The following is a 6,441-nucleotide window of genomic DNA, read 5'->3' as shown; positions in this document are numbered from 1 at the left end:
TGCACTTTGTCTAAGCTGCTCTTTTTGTTTTCACTGTTACTTGTTTAAGTTTAGCTGTTTTTCTAGGTCTGTTTAGTGTTTGTTGTTTTATGTGTGACAGCCTCCATTTTTTCCTGATCCTCCTGATTTTTTCCAAACAACTGTTCACCATTCAACTCAACACTACTGGACAGTCTCAACAATTTCAACGTACTCAATGTTTTCAACCTTCTACAATCACCATCATTTCGGGACACTTTGCTGGACTGCCTTATTTGTGGGTGAGATCATTTCTTTTTCGTTTGGATTGTTTCTACTTTAATTTGATACTTTGTTTCCTGTATTTTTTGTTATTTTGTTACTTTGTATGGATTTCAATTACCCTGCTTTACTGGACTTGTTGGGCCTACCTGTCATTCTCCCACCATTGCCACAGAGACTGTTAAATGTAATTGTTTCCACAAGTCACTGTTTTTTGTCTGTATCTATTTATTTATCCTTGTTCTTTATCTGTGTGTGTTGTGTTTGTGAGTGTGGGTTTATTGGAGACCCTCCGGACACTACATTCATTTCTACTTTGTGAATCTGTTTAGCCTTCTGTTTGTCCCTACATATTTATCTGTACCAGCTTTATTCTTACCTGTTACCTGCAATTATTTGAATTCCTTACTTATCATTATTCATTTCATTCATTTGTTCATTTTTTCATTTGTTGACATTATTGTTCACAATAATAAACCGATTGTTCTTGAAATTGACACCTCTGACGTCCCTGCTTTTGCTGTCTGTCACTCTTGCTGACTTATTTAGCTATAGGAATAGGGCCAGTAGTATCTCCTTAGGGAGGACAGTGCAACTGCTTCTCAGTTGTGCAGAGTGATCGTTACAACTTCATCTGCTAGAATCGATCATGAGGGATTGATCTTTGAACAAAGTCCCATTCCCTTTCATATCTTGGCTGCCGAACACAAAACTTCATTGAGCTACAAGCCTAACTACGACAACAACTGCATGGAATAAATGCCATTGCTAGTGAACCAAGGACAACCGTTGGAGATTGACTGGTGACGTAGTTCAATAGATATTTATATTTTAAAATGTTTACACAGGAGGTTTATATTTGAAATGTCTTACACTGATATATATATTGATATATATATATATAAAGACGTGCTCAAATTTGTTGGTACCCTTACAGCTCGTTGAAATAATGCTTCATTCCTCCTGAAAAGTGATGAAATTAAAAGCTATTTTATCATGTATACTTGCATGCCTTTGGTATGTCATAGAATAAAGCAAAGAAGCTGTAAAAAGAGATGAATTATTGCTTATTCTACAAATATATTCTAAAATGGCCTGGACACATTTGTTGGTACCCCTTAGAAAAGATAATAAATAATTGGATTATAGTGATATTTCAAACTAATTAGTTTCTTTAATTAGTATCACACATGTCTCCAATCTTGTAATCAGTCATTCAGCCTATTTAAATGGAGAAAAGTAGTCACTGTGCTGTTTGGTATCATTGTGTGCACCACACTGAACATGGACCAGAGAAAGCAAAGGCAAGAGTTGTCTGAGGAGATCAGAAAGAAAATAATAGACAAGCATGGTAAAGGTTAAGGCTACAAGACCATCTCCAAGCAGCTTGATGTTCCTGTGACAACAGTTGCAAATATTATTAAGACGTTTAAGGTCCATGGAACTGTAGGCAACCTCCCAGGGCGCGGCCGCAAGTGGAAAATCGACCCCAGATTGAACAGAAGGATAGTGCAAATGGTAGAAAAAGAACCAAGGATAACTGCCAAAGAGATACAAGCTGAACTCCAAGGTGAAGGTACGTCAGTTTCTGATCGCACCATCCATCGCTTTTTGAGCGAAAGTGGGCTCCATGGAAGAAGACCCAGGAGGACTCCACTTTTGAAAGAAAAACATAAAAAAGCCAGACTGGAATTTGCTAAAATGCATATGACAAGCCACAATCCTTCTGGGAGAATGTCCTTTGGACAGATGAGTCAAAACTGGAGCTTTTTGGCAAGTCACATCAGCTCTATGTTCACAGATGAAAAAATGAAGCTTTCAAAGAAAAGAACACCATACCTACAGTGAAACATGGAGGAGGCTCGGTTATGGTTTGGGGCTGCTTTGCTGCGCCTGGCACAGGGTGCCTTGAATCTGTGCAGGGCACAATGAAATCTCAAGACTATCAAGGCATTCTGGAGCGAAACGTACTGCCCAGTGTCAGAAAGCTCTGTCTCAGTCGCAGGTCATGGGTCCTCCAACAGGATAATGACCCAAAACACACAGCTAAAAGCACCCAAGAATGGATAAGAACAAAACATTGGACTATTCTGAAGTGGCCTTCTATGAGTCCTGATCTGAATCTTATCAAACATCTATGGAAAGAGCTGAAACTTGCAGTCTGGAGAAGGCACCCATCAAACCTGAGACAGCTGGAGCAGTTTGCTCAGGAAGAGTGGGCCAAACTACCTATTAACAGGTGCAGAAGTCTCATTGAGAGCTACAGAAAACGTTTGATTGCAGTGATTGCCTCTAAAGGTTGTGCAACAAAATATTAGGTTAGCGGTCCCATCATTTTTGTCCATGCCATTTTCATTTGATTTATTATTTACAATATTATGTTGAATAAAAAAATCAAAAGCAAAGTCTGATTTCTATTAAATATGGAATAAACAATGGTGGATGCCAATTACTTTTGTCAGTTTCAAGTTATTTCAGAGAAAATTGTGCATTCTTCGTTTTTTGTGGAGGGGTACCAACAAATTTGAGCACGTCTGTATATATATATATATATATATATATATATATATATATATATAAGAAAACGTTTTTTAAAAGATGTACACAGAAAGTATAAATGATTACAAAATATTTTATTTTCAGGACGTTTCGGACAAACGCCCTTCCTCAGCTGTTTAAAAAGAAAAGTAAACACAGTGCAGTAAACTTGTTGTTATTCAAGAATTGTAATTATACAAAGATTCTGTGGATGAAGTTCATTCCAAGAGGTTACAATCAGTGCTATGGAACAAATGTTGCTCGGAAACAAAAGGAACCAGAGTTAATCTTCAAACTGTGAACTTTGGAACCTCTTGGAATGAACATTCTATTCTAATAATGATGACATCATCCACAGTATTTTTGTATAATTACAATTCTTGAATAACAACAAGTTTACTGCACGGTGTTTACTTTTTTTTTTAAACAGCTGAAGAAGGGCTTTTGCCCGAAACCTCCATATATCCTGCACCGAAACCTCTATATGTGTTTTTTAAATATATATATATATATATATATATATATATATATATATATATATATATATATATATATATATGTGTGTTTTTTAAATATATATATATATATATATATATATATATATATATATATATATATATATATATATATATATATATAGTAAAGAACCGCACCCACTCGGGTTCGTTGCCCCTTTAAAAATACTGACCCAGGACACAGAAAATTGAAGTTTAAGGTACTGACGCGCTACTTTTAATAAACAAACAAAACACAAAATAAACACCTAGCTCTTTTTTAAGCAATAACTAATACATAAACCAGGAACCTAACTATAAACAGGACAGCTAAGCTGTTTCCTTGTACAACAAACCAAAACAAAATAAACAGTTTTCACACACAAACCTTCATGGTTTCACAGTACCTTACTCTCTGTATGCCTGCACACACTCACAAGCTGACTCTACACACTGCAGCCTTGAGCAGACTGACTGCTTCCCTTTTATATCCTGCACCAGCTCTGCTTTTCAATAAGTGCCCGGTGCAGGTGATAATTAAACAAACCAATAAAACAATTAACGAAAATAATTATACAAAATGTGCCTACGCACATGTTTTCTGCAGGGAGGATTTTAACCCCTCTCCCTGCTGTGTTACAATATATATATATATATATATATATATATATATATATATATATATATATATATATAATGTTAAGAGACATACTGTATATTTTGAAATATTTGACACCTATGTGTTTGCTTTGTTAAGAGAATGTACATAAGTACATATCAATGTTTAATTAGCTTACAAGCTCCTATTTCTAGGGTAATGCAAATACAGTCACAGTAGTGTTATTAATAAGAAGAAGAAGAATGAAGTGCTGATACATTAAGTGATTTTGTGTATAAATGCATTTGCTAAATCAGGCAGTGTTCTTCTTTACAAAGTGCTTGCACCTTTGGTGGCAACTGCATTGTATCATTCATATTTAGATATGTTGATATTCATAATGTTTTAAAAGAAATAGGCATCAATATAAAACTTGCAAAGCACCTGTGGCACTTACCCCAGGACTTAAACGTGGTCCCTGCCCGTACACCCCTGGAAGGAAAGGAAAGGGCATTTTGTTTTTGGTTTGAATATGGCAGGTGGGACACTTAAATCTGGGAACTCCCACCAAATTTAAAAAAATACGTAACTGTGATAGGTCGGAAGTGGAATTCTTAGTGTTTTAACATCTACGGTAATTAAGCTAATTACTGTAGACGTTCATTACTATCTTTTTTATAAGCTACATGTACTGTAGATGTCAAGGTAATTACAATTACTGCAATTATGTTAATGTTGCTGTACAAATCAGATCGATAAAATGGAGGTCAGCGTCAGCCTGGCACACTTTTATTATGTTAAAAAGGTCAGCAGAAAGAAAATACAAAAATGAATGGCCAAACATTGGTCTTCTTAACATTAACTATATACAATTAGAAAATGCATTTGAGATTTCCTTCAACCTGATTGGTCAATATGGGACCTCTAGTAAAGGACATTGAATGTTATCCTTCAAAACTTATTTAATCTCTGTTCCAAATCCATCCGCCTGTAAACATGGAAACATTCATTTTTGTAATGTACTTTTTTTTCTGCTTGTTGAAAGAAAATCTCCATTCTCTTACACTCTCTCAGAATGTCATGGAGACTCTGCGTAAAAGAGGGTGCTGGAGGGGGTGGAACGTACAGGACAGCGAGGAAGCAGATTTGGTCTACATTGACACACAGCATTCAGAGGGCGTGGACTAGAATGGAGATTTTCTTTCATCAAGTACAAAAAAAGGTAACATACATAAATGAACACTGTCTTTTCTGGCAGATTCATCTGGAACAGAGATTAAACATAGTTTGAATGATAATATTCAAGGTCCTTTACCAGAAATTAGGGACTTTATATTGACCAATCAGGTTAAAGGAAATCTCTGACCCATGTTCTAATTTGCACTCAGCAATCCAGATAAGGTTTTGAATCATTGAGTAATCAACTCTACAATTTAGGCACTGTGTGAATAAAATGTATTTTGGTCAAGTAAAAAGTAACATTAGCTTGAAGTCATGAGTACTTTCAATAAATACTCTACAGCACATACTTTAATGCTAACTCATGAGGTATGCATTAACTACACACTTACATTTTAACTGCGGAACTTACTTTGAACTACGGTACAAGAACACTGTCTTACCGCATACAGTATATTCACAATTGACCATTGACACACCGGGAACCAACGCAGTACATGAAGCTTGAAAACAGACAAACTCAAGCTGTGCAGCAATATTGCTGTGCATATTTGTTATGCATTCAATTTAAATATCATGCATAATTCAGATCATTTCAATGCATAAAACCACCTTTGTGGAGCTGATCTGGAGCACTGGCTGCACATATTTATTCAGCACCAGGGTTACCCTGTGTGGAAACTGCAACGGGACCAGTCCAGCTTTATTAGATTGTGCTTTATTAGATGAATCCATCATCAAGATAATATTACAGCAGCATTTTATTCAATGACATGTATTATTGTATCACCTGGGTGCATGTAGGCATTTTCAATGTGATATTGTTTTAAGCTGTGACTGTATGAAAGGGCAATTTCTAGGGGAAGTCTGCAGTATTGGAAAGCAGAACACTTCTGTAGCTCATGAGTACAGATTACAAGTTGCCTTTGGGGTTAGCTCACTGTAACCCATTCCTAAGTAGTTCATTAATTAAATGAAGACGAGTGAATCACAGAACATATCAAAAAAAGGACCAGTTCAGTGAGTTTGAGCAGGACTGGTCTTGTGTGGCTTGAGAGAAGTATATATTACCCGGCACCCTGCTTTCGGTGCAACAAGAAAGAAATGGCTTTTGTTTGCCCAGATTGTTATTGGATTTGAAAATAACAAAACACTGCAAATCTATACACAGAAGTAGAAGCACAAAAAGATTTGTTTTATTGATACGTGGCTGTTCAGAGAATTCGATAGTTAGAGTTATTTAAATATAGCAAGAAATGGTTTCTTATAAAACAGTTTGATTAAATAAAACACTTAAGTCATATGAGAGAAATTTTATCCAACGTGGTTAGGTACCGACAGCAATTAAACACAGTAGTAAGTTACTAGGGTCAAGGGTCAGTCTTGGGTCCT

Source organism: Acipenser ruthenus, chromosome 4 (assembly GCF_902713425.1).
Source record: "Acipenser ruthenus chromosome 4, fAciRut3.2 maternal haplotype, whole genome shotgun sequence".
In the NCBI taxonomy this organism is placed as follows: domain Eukaryota; kingdom Metazoa; phylum Chordata; class Actinopteri; order Acipenseriformes; family Acipenseridae; genus Acipenser; species Acipenser ruthenus.
Note: the sequence above shows the minus strand (reverse complement) of the source record.